Source organism: Monodelphis domestica, chromosome 6, assembly GCF_027887165.1.
Source record: "Monodelphis domestica isolate mMonDom1 chromosome 6, mMonDom1.pri, whole genome shotgun sequence".
NCBI lineage: Eukaryota > Metazoa > Chordata > Mammalia > Didelphimorphia > Didelphidae > Monodelphis > Monodelphis domestica.
This window is the reverse complement of record NC_077232.1, coordinates 215,303,615-215,314,950: the sequence shown is the minus strand read 5'-3', so window position 1 is coordinate 215,314,950 and position 11,336 is coordinate 215,303,615. Positions and strand designations below refer to the sequence as shown.

General features: G+C 33.4%; 1 protein-coding gene across 2 annotated transcripts in view; it reads right to left on the bottom strand.

Annotated features, from left to right (window-relative positions):
• GALNTL6 (polypeptide N-acetylgalactosaminyltransferase like 6) overlaps window positions 1-11,336 on the bottom strand; it is a 1,644,699-nt gene that overhangs the window by 1,005,461 nt on the left and 627,902 nt on the right. The window lies entirely within an intron of this gene.

Below are 11,336 nucleotides of genomic sequence, written 5' to 3'. Positions count from 1 at the left end.
TCAAGGTTAAATGATTGAAATAAAAGTCTTTGCCATTTTCATATGAAAAGTGAAATTATAAAAGAAGAAACCCTGGACATCACAAAGATAGAGAATGGCTAACATGATGTTCTGAGAATTAAAATTAATATCAAAATAGGTGGGTTAAATAAGGGTTCAAAACTAAATATATATAACAAAAGAACAGATTTGTTTAACTAAAGGGAGAAGGGAAAGGGGATCAGTGAATAAAAATCAGAGACCAAAACTCTAACAACCTTTTATTCCTATTCTAAACTAATTCCTTAATTACTAATTAATATTGGGGAGAGTTTGGTAGGAGCAAGAACAAGGGTCAATGTTTATGTCACACAACTGGAGTCCACTTTAGGTCAAGCAGAAGTCCCAGTAGGAAGTCACCAACAGTAGCTCTGTTGAACATCTACTCCTTAGCAGCAGCAGCAGGGATAGGCAGAATCTCAGGAAAAGCACAGAAGAGGGAATCACTGGCTCTCTGGGTCCACCCCAGAATAACCAGACAGAAAACCTTCTTGGCTCTCCTGACTATTAGGGAAAGCATCAGCCTCACTCCTCCAAAGAAGACAACCAACTGCTCCCAGAAACTGTCTGTGTATTCAGTTTCTCAGTTCCTGAGAACTCTGGAATGCTGGTCCTCTGCACTGTGGGATCTCCTGCTTTTAGCAAAGAGCGAATCCTTACAACAATATCCAATAAGTCCAAACTTATTTAATAAGATTTGTTAAAATAACTAAAAATTTAAAAAGCTAGAGTAAACCGTCAGCTGTGGTCTCAAGAGAACAATAACATAACAACTCAAATGTGAGGATGCAGGGAAAGGGATGCTGGGAGATGCAGCATCCCTTTCCCTGCATCCTCACATTTGAGTTCAGATTTTCACTTATACAATGTGTATATGTACGGTGGTGGTTAAAGAAGCTCTTAGTCAACTAACATTTATTAGGCAACTCCTTTGTATCAGATCCCATTCTAAGTGCTCAGGGTACAAAGAAAAGATAGCATCATTCAGTTTCTCCTCTTCAAGGAGTTAACAGTCTGATGGAAGTGAAGTTGAGATTAGTATGATAATGAGTTTAAGGACCTTGATAATAAGAGGTAATGAAGTAAAGACAGATTGACTCTTATGAAGAAGAGTTCGGGGGGATTAGATATCCCCAATTTCTCTAGAATGCCTTAAAATCAACGAAAGAAGTCCATTCTCAGAAAGGGAGTGCACATAATAGAGATGGGAGCAATGGTCTGGTGTTGATCTTAAGAGGCAACTGGTTTTCTTTTTTCAGTTGAGAGCCTCAGAGTTCTCTTATTATTCAAGTTGTATAGCATTAGATGGCCAACCCTAGTTTAATGTGAGTTCATCCCTATTCACACTAATAGATCTGAGAATATCATGTAGCAACAGGAGCGAGAAAAAGGTCAAGGTCAATTTTAGAGGAAAGATTAATAACCCAGATTTCTGATTTCAACCAGAAATTGACTTTCCCCAGGCATTTCTTGGGATGTTTTTCCAAAACCATTTTGCTGTGCTAACTAATGACAAACCCTATGTACAGAGTTGGTCTTGGGAAAGAACTTTACCAATGACATCCTTTCACTCATGACCATTTCTGCTTTCCTTAAGCTGAGTGCATGCTGTGTAATAAATCACATGTACAATTTAATATCATTGCTGGTATATTTATATAACACATGTTAACCTGCTTAGCTTGATTTGTATATTTTGTTGTGTAGGCAATATCCACTAAGATTAGAGATGGCCATTTTATTAGAGCTAGGTTTATTGTTTTCATTCTCTCCTACTGTTCATTCTCTCTCTCTCTCTCTCTCTCTCTCTCTCTTTCTCTCTCTCTCTCTCTCTCTCTCTCTCCCTTTCTCTCTCTTTCTCCCCCCCCCCTCTCTCTCTCTCTCTCTCTCTCTCTCTCTCTCCCTCCTTCCCACTCCCCACCCCCCTTAGTATTTAACGCCTATGGAGTTTTTATTGGAAATGTTTTGCTGATTCTATTCACAATTTAATAAAATGCTAAATTTCAGGATGAGGATGCATTTTTTTCCTATTCAGTTTCACAGGCCCCTTAAATCTGCTCATCTACAATGAACCCAAATTCCTTGCATTAGAGGCTAATAATGCCTGTTGGCATTAATGTGGCATGGGAGATGGGAACTCAGCAGCTGAAATCAATTAGTAAATCATAGCTAGCTAGACTGGTTTCATGCAGCTGGGGATATAATACCACCAGTAAGATGACTTCACCAATTGATCACAGAGTCTTTCCTCTGTTTCTATTGCTTCTGCTCTAGAAATTTCGGCCCATTTCTTGATGTTTTCAGTGATCACCTCCAGCTTTAATATACTCTAGTCAGTGGTTCTCCCTCACTAGTTCTCACTGTTGAACTTCTTTTACCTTATCATTCCTTCTTCCATAGCCCTGTGGTCTTCATTCTACACCATCAAACACTTTCTGCTTTGGCTACTTAGCTGGGTTTGGACTGATTGAACAGACACCTCTTTCCTTCACTGATTTATCACTATAATTGCTCAGGTTTCTTAAACTCTCACCTTTCCACTATTTACCTATTTTACTTTAATATTGCTTAATTAGGTATGAAGGTAAAGACTTAAACTGCTATTCTTCCAGAGAAAAAACAGAGAACAAATTTAAAAAGTATTTTATAGCCTCTACATTCTTTGATTTTCTACTGAAGAATTTCATTTCTACTGCGAAAAGATTCAAATGAAAGGCTATAGTGAAGATTAAAATTAAAATTACTTCTGAATAAAGGTGACTTCAAAAGGCTGATGGTGAAACATTGTTCCTACCTCTTCACTTAGAGGTGGTGGGCCATAGGTGTACATAAAGTGTACATTTCCAGAAATTGGCAATATATCAATTTATTTTGCCTAGTTATTAAAGGGAGTTGTTCTATTTGGGAACTAGACATGAGATGAGAAAAAAAAAAACAATTTGTTTAAATAAGGAAACCAATAAAATATTTAAAAAATTTAAATGCATATTCATAATTGCCCCAGACTTCAAACCAATACTTTCAACATTTGAATCACAATTAAGTTATATCAGATTAAGTGAAGATAAGCTATTGAGGTTGATGAAAAAATAATATTAATTCTGTGATAATTGATATTGAAAATATGTAATTATTTCTACTTAATACTTCAATGTAATTCAAGACACCCAGGAGAATAGGATGATAGTTTTAGAGCTAAAAGGGACCTGGGAAATCATCAAGTCTAGCTTTTTCATTATTTAGAAGAAATTTAGCAATTATTTATTAAGCACAATGAAAAAGATAATTTACTAGGGAGTGTAGATACAAAGACCAAAAGCAAAACAAAATAAAAGGGTCTGCTTCTCAGGAATTTATTCTTCTGGAACCCTATTTGCAATCTAATTCAAGCAGAAATAAAGCACTTAAATGAAGTACACCTAGGTTTACCAATTCATTATTCATTGTAATGCTAATTTGCATGATAATGATCTAATTCAGTATCATGATGAAATTTTTAAAATTAAAAATAAAATATAATAAATAATCCCAAGAAAGAAACATCATTCTGCTCAGGTGTCTTCTCTGTTTCATATCTAAATGGGGACAATTTGGTTATAAGGTTTTATACTAATGAAAAGCATTCTGTCTCCAGGAAGAAAGGAAAAAAGATGGGGAAGGCTAAAAAAAGAAGCCCTTCATTGAATGTAAAGATTGCTTCAATAATACAATTTAGTATGTATGTAGGTCTCCTTTTCTAAGACTTCAGCAGATTTTTACATAAATAGAATTACCACCTCATTACTCCAGGATGAGGATAGATACTCTAAGCACATCTCCTGCTGAAATACAAAGAAACAAAATGTGTTTTGATTATCCTTCCCTTGTGCATTTATCATCATATTCATAGCATTTTAGAGCTGGAAAGGACCTCAGAAGGTTATTCAGTCCCCTCATTTTATAGGTGAAGAAACTGATGTTTACAAAGAATGAATGAATGACCTGCCAGGACCAAATAGGTCAAATTTGTATCATAGTTGTTCTTACTCTTTAAATTGCAATGGATATTGGGTCTACTGTTGTAATACCAGATATGCTAAGCAAAGGTTTTTAGCTTTCCCTTTCCCTTTCTAGTATTCCTAGTCCTACCTGGAGAATTTGATATTGTTGCATATTGAGGTGCTGGTTGGGGGAGAATGGTATAATTAGAATTAAGATGGCAAAGTAAAGGCATAGGTTGTTTTTTCTCCAGCTTTAATGGGAACTCCTGATGACTTGAGTGGATGCATTGTTACCCTCTGAGCTAGGGAAGATGGGAATGAAATTTCCTTGGCTTAAATTATCTAGGTTTTAGTGCTGGGGAATTTTCAAAGGAGGGATAAAGAAAAAATTCCAAAGCTCTTTCTATAATAGTTTTCTGTGATAGAATCTGTGGGACTGTTAAATTCTAATGTATTAATGTCTAATAAGGACATTAGAATATCATGGCTAACATAAAATTAGTATATGTATAACCAGAAGAAAAGGATCATATATTGAGAAGTGAATGGAACCTGGGAAGCTAACATGTCTACCTCCCTAATTTTTAGAAGGGAAAACTGAATGTCAGAGAAGTTAAATGACTTGCCAATAGTTACACAGTTCATATCTAAAGAAAATAAAAATCATATATGAACATACATTTGTTAATTTTTCTTAATTATATGTAAATTTTGTTATTAAAATTTAAGTTTAAAAAATTTTTGTTTTGAATTTTCTTTCCCTTTCATATCTCTCTTATCCATATATAAGATAAGCAATATGATACTGATTATACATGTGGAGTATTACCAAAAATATTTCCATTTTAGCAGTGCTGCAAAACAAGATGCCAATACAATTTTTTAAAGAAGATAAAAAAATTCAATCACTATTCAGAATTCATCAGTTAGTTCTCTTTCAGGAGGTGGTTAGTATATTTCATCATAAGTCCTTGTCATGGATCATTGCCTTGATTAGAGTAGCTAAATCTTTCATATTTGACCATATTTACAATATTGTTGTTAGCATATTCAATGTTCTGCTAATCCTGGCCACTTGCATTTTCATCAGTTCATAGTACATCTTTCCAGGATTTTCTGAAATCACACTGTTCATCATTTCATATAACAAGAGTATTAAATCAGAATCATATATCTTTTTCAGCCATTCCTTAATTAATGGGTCACCCTTAATTTTTCAGTCCTTTGCCACCACAAAAAGTTGTTATAAATATTTTTTTTTGTCAAAATAGGTTCTTTTCCCTTTTTTGGACTCTTTGGGATACATAGTGTGGTATTGCCAGGGCAAAAGATATATGCAGTTTTATGTTCTTTTGAGCTTATTTCCAAATTGTTCTCCACAATGGTTGGACTAGTTCACAACCAATGATAAATTAGTGTTCCACTTTTCCCACATCCCCTCCAAAATTGTGTTATTTTTCTTTCTTGTCATGTTAGTGATTTTGCTCAATGTGAGGTAGTATCTTAGAGTATTTTTAATTTCCATTTCTTTAAGCAATAGTGATTTAGACTATTTTTTCCTGTGAATATTGATAGATTGGAGTTCTTCTGAAAACTGTTCATATCTTTTGACTATTTGTCAATTGTGTGTGGCATATATATGTATATGTGTATACATATATATACAGATATATAAATTTGGCTTAGTTTCTCATTTTAGAAATGAGGACTTTATCAAAATACTTTATTTTCTCAGAATTGTATTTTTCTTCTAATTTTGGTGGCATTAGTTTTGCTTATGCAAATCCTTTTTAATTTTATATAATCAAAACTATTCATTTTTTCTTCTTTAGATCCTCTCAGTCTCTTGTCATATCGTAAACTTTTCCCTTATCCATTCATCTGACAGGTATATTTTTCCACTTTCCCCAAATTCACTTATGCTATCACCCTTTTTGTCTAAACCATTTATCCATTTTAAACTTTCCTTGTTATATGTTTTGTAATGTTTTATATTTTTTGTAGTTATTTTAAATGGATTTTCTCTTTCTGTCTCTTGCTACTAGGTTTTGATGTAAATATATAATAATGCTAATAATTTATATGGGTTTATTTTATACTCTGCAAATTTGCTAAAATCATCAATTATTTAAACTAGTTTTTCATTTGATTCATTACTATTCTCTAAGCATACCATCATGAGAGCTTCAAATAGTGATAGTTCTATTTCCACATTGATTATTTTTATTTCAATTTCTTTTTCAATTTGGCTATAATATTTATATGAGATTTAATTTCATATCTATTTCAGTGGTGTGGTCCTCAGTAGATTATTTCAATTTCTATTTTGCACTCTGGTTTTAAGATATGAAGGGAGATTTCACTTTTAATTTCTTGAAATATGTATAGACTTTATCTTTCATCATGGCTTTTTGGGTAATCTAAATGTCCTGGATCTATTTTATAGGCATTCCAACAATTCTTTTTTTTTAAACCCCTAATTACCATCTAAGAGTCAATACAAATATCATTTTCATGACAGAAGAGTAATAAGGGCTATGCAATTGGAGTTAAGTGATTTGTCCATGGTCACACAGTTAGGAAGTAGCTGGAGCTAGATTTCAACCCAGGTCTTTCCCACTACCTCACCTGGCACTCTATCCATCGAGCAACCTGGCTGCTCTAGTCCAATAATTCTGAAGTTATTTTTCCTTGATTTATTTATCAGATTAGCTATTTTCTGATACTTTATATTTTCCTTTATTTTTTCATTCCTTTGACTTTATTTTGTATTTTCCTGATGTCTCATTCAGTCCTTAGCTTCAGCTTGTCCAATTTGCTTTTAAAGGGGTTATTTTAATTAGTGAGCTTTTGTTCCTCTTTTCTCATTTGGTTGATCCTTATTTTTAAGACAATATTTTCATCAGTGAAGTTTTGTACTTCTTTTTCCAGTTTATATAATTCCACTTTTAAGGTATTATTTTCTTCAGTATTTCTGCACCTCTACTACCAATACTTTATCTATTACCAAAAAGATTATCTAAGTAATAAAAGTAGTGTTGCTCTAACTTTTTACATTTGTTTGATTATCCCAGGAGATCTAAATATTAGGAGAAAAAGATTTAGTGTGAATGAAAATAAAAATAAAAATCATAATCAAATGAAGTAACAAAGGCACAAAACCAGGGCAAGATTATTGAATTAAGCTTTTTCTTTCTCACAGTATGCTAATTTTAGCTTCCTGGAATTCTTTTGAAAGAACCATCCTAAAAAAAAAAAAAAACTTTCAAAATTAAAGTTTTGCCTTTTAATTTGAAATTATTATTTTATTGTACAGATGGAATACAAAGTCTTTGGCTTAGCTATTTTCCAGATAAGTAAGCTATAGTAAATACACAGATTTTAGCACATTTGTTTCAGGCATGCCAGATGGGATGTCTAAGTACATACAGACATAGCACAAGGTAGGAATTTTTCACTCTTGCTTCCCTAAATGTGACATGATTAAAAATCTTAGATATTTTATCATTCCTTTCTGATGTTCCAGCTGGGAGTCTGTGAGTGGGGCATAAAGTGTGGAGAAAAGAAACCATTTTTAATAGTGGCTGTTTTAGTTAAAAACATTGCCTTACAGGAGAATAAAATATTCCTGTAAACAAAGAATAAAATAGCAGATTTTTAGGATGATTTAAAAATTTATGTTCATCTTTGGAAAGCATAATCTTCTCCTAAAACAATACCTATAATCTGTGACTTGTAGTCCATGGGTTTCTCTACTGGTAAACTATAAATTTGATGTTTCAACAAGTTAACTTTATTGGTGCTTCTTAAGAAGCAGTCACAGGTAAAATTTAGTGACATGTCTTACTAGGAAAGAATATATTCTAAGTTGTTATGGATCTCTTCAAATTAGAATTTTTCCTCTGAAAAATTCATGACAAATTGTCCCACTCTGAAAACCCCCCCCCAAATTGAAGGGGTTCCTTCAATGACTTTTCACTTTCCTGTGTAGAACTGCTGCTGTACAAAGATAAATGAGAGTTTGTATTTTGAGTGAGAGAATGCTTAAGAATCTGCTCTGCTCCTTACTACCTGGGTGACCTTGGACAATTAACTTAATCTTCATGGGTCTCCGGTAAATGCATGTAACATATATCCATCTGCCAATGAAGGGGTTACACAAAATTATCCAAGGTCAGGTTAGCTTTCAATCCTCTAACCTATGCACTAATTCTATGTGTCACAGTATTGACAATTTCCGTTCTGGAAAGAATAGTCAGAGCAGACATTTATATAGAAGCTCTGTCATATGCAAGTCTACAATTCCATGTTACATTTTAAAGTTACATGAAATCTTGACTGTTGAAATGGATCACTGAAATTTTCCTGTATAATTTTACAGTGTAAGCAATATCATCCTTTTAGAGAGGAGGGGAAAATGCTTCTTTTTAAAGAAATATAAAGTTTATTATTTGAGACAAAGTCAAATGTATATTTCCTAAAGGATTTTCAAGGGGCCTTAAACAATGTGTGGGCAGAAACACAGTGATTATGTATGTTTGGAATTGCATTTATGTGCTTTTATTTTAGAAAATAATTAATTAATTCACCTTCATCCCTTGAGGACCATTGAAAAATAACCTAGATATATTATAGATCTAGATGATCATAACATTGCATTCAATAAATTAAATTAGATGATCATTGTTGCTGAGCCTACATCATATATATATATATATATATATATATATATATATATATATATATGATGTGATTTCCCTTAGTGAAAACTGAATTTTGGATGCAGGAAAAAAGAAGAGACATGGGACAGATGAGAAGAATGTGACTAGCCTTTAATGCTAAGTGAGAAAATCAGAATGTGCCTGTCCATAACAATGAAATGGCTACAATTTTTCAACACCTGAAAGGACAATTTAAAAATGAAATCCCATCTTGCAACACATATTGCTTATCTAGATTGGAGTTACCTAGTTTAATATTCTTGGTTTAACTTTAGGAAACCTTTGTGACCTTCAAAATAAGGGTAGCATCACAGTAACCAAGTTAGAAATTCTTTTTTGTTCATTTGTTTTCTCTCTTATTGAATAAATCTCTATGAAATAGAATAACCTCCCCTTCTATCAGTCACCAAATAGCAATAAAAGGAAATAAACAATAGTAACTAGGGCATTACTTTGCATCATAATCAACTTCAAAATGTTTCTTTGACTCTGGTATACCTTGAAGAAAATACTCTATTAAAAAAAACACATTTTGTTAGAGTGATTTAACTCTTAGGGACTAGGGCAAAATACTGTACTATTTAAGTGGCATAAATATATGTGCATAATACACATACATATATATACACACATGTATGTATGAGTGTTTATGGATTGATTAGAAAGGGTGTTCTGAATTTGTGAGTTCATTTGTGTGTGGAATTCCCACGATTCCTAAGGGAAAATCAATAGTTTACTAGGAACTTCTTATTTTAGAAGCTTTCCTTAGAAAATGGTTAAGTAACTTTTCCATAGGCCTACAGGTAATATGTGTCAGAGGCATTACTTGAATTCAAGTTTTCAGTTTTCCAAGGTTGGTCCTCCTTCTATCCACTACATCAGCCAGAAAGTAAGGGGTAAAAATAAAAGGGTGGGACTAAATTTAAGAGTGTGGTTGCCAGAGATTACTACATCTCAAGTCAGGATGAATGTTTTATGGTAGTTTATTTACAAAAAGAGGAAGAGTGAAAGTAAGAACATCAGAAAGAATAGGTATTTACTCCTGCTCGGTCTGAACCAGGCAGGGCTTAAGAGGCCCCAGCAAAGGGGGTCCAGAGAGAAATTAAATAAGGGTTTTAGTCACAAGGCCTCCTCCAAGACAAGGGGACTCTCTGGAGATTAGTACCTCCAGAAAAAAAAACAAACAAACAGGAAAAGGAGTCAGTCTTTTCCAGTCACCCACATGGTAGTTCTAAGGGAAAATTCAAGAGCAGTCTGAGGTTCCCAAATACTTTCAAGTCAAGTTCCAAGGTGAAAGACATGGTCACAGGAAGTACTTGCCACTTTTAAAGACCCTTCCTTTTGCAACTTCCTGTGCCTTCCTTCCATTTTTAAATGGATCAATTATAGCTATAGTTTTGCTTAGGACTGCCCAGGGGGCATTCTGTGGGTTTTGATTCATCACCCACTTTCATACACATAGGTTACTGATCTCCCCATACATAAGGATAAGTGGGGTATATATGCTTTTGGTGATTAAATCTAAAAACGGGCAGGGGAGAGTTAATCCCATCTTCACAGCATTAAACTCAAATACAACATAGGGGTCACTAAGCCATACATAAGAATCCTTATAGGTAGCATACTGACTTAGAAAACTACATCTTATTATTATCTACATTCTATTGTATTTGTATTTATTTTGTTAAATATCTCCCTATAATATTTTAATCTTGTTCAGTCAGCAATCTGCAACATAGCAGGCTACAATGAACCTTGTGTTTGAAACCTTTGTACTATACCCACATTGCCTGTCTATTATCATCATCCCCAAATAATTGTAGCTTTATGGCCTTCCTGCTAATGCTTCATCTTCTTCATCTTTACTATTTGGGAAGTAGTGCTTTGGGAAGAATTATTAGTGGTCTGGCTTTGTGAATATTTTCTGACCTCTTCAAAAGAATATACTGAAGACAGTATGAGAAATTCAAATTAAGGGGGAAAAGCATTTAGTCACTATGTGAAAGAACTCTACATTTGTAGTATTCTACAGTTATTTGATATTAGAGAATGAGGAAAAAATAGTTGGACTAGTTCTCAGTCATCAGATTAAGGTTTATTAGTGTTAATGTATTTTATTAACTAGGTCTAAAGAATACTAATGTATGAGACAGGGTAAAGAGCATGGCTTTTGGGTTTCCAGGGCCAGATCTGACATATATTATCTCCTTCAAGTGGGGCAAATCACTTAGACTTCCAGTATAAGAGTACAGATTGCAAAGATGCAGAGATGCATTGCTGAAAAGAATTTCTTCTTCTATGACTCCTATACCAATAAAATTATAGGTCTCACTCCTTCCCAATATCAAGCTTAAATACACGTTAAAACTGAAATAGAAAAAATGAGGAAATTCTTTAGGTGACTGAGAAGAAATCACTCTCAAACAGATATTTGCAAGTAATTAAAAGATATGTTTTGTGTGGCTTTGAACAATTGAAACATTTAATTTAATGTTTCCCTTTTGTGTTTGATCACTAACTATGATTTGTTATTTATTAGAAGGTATCCCTGAGAGAGTTTATTTGGCCTGAAGATGAACATCAAAAGAATTTTTAT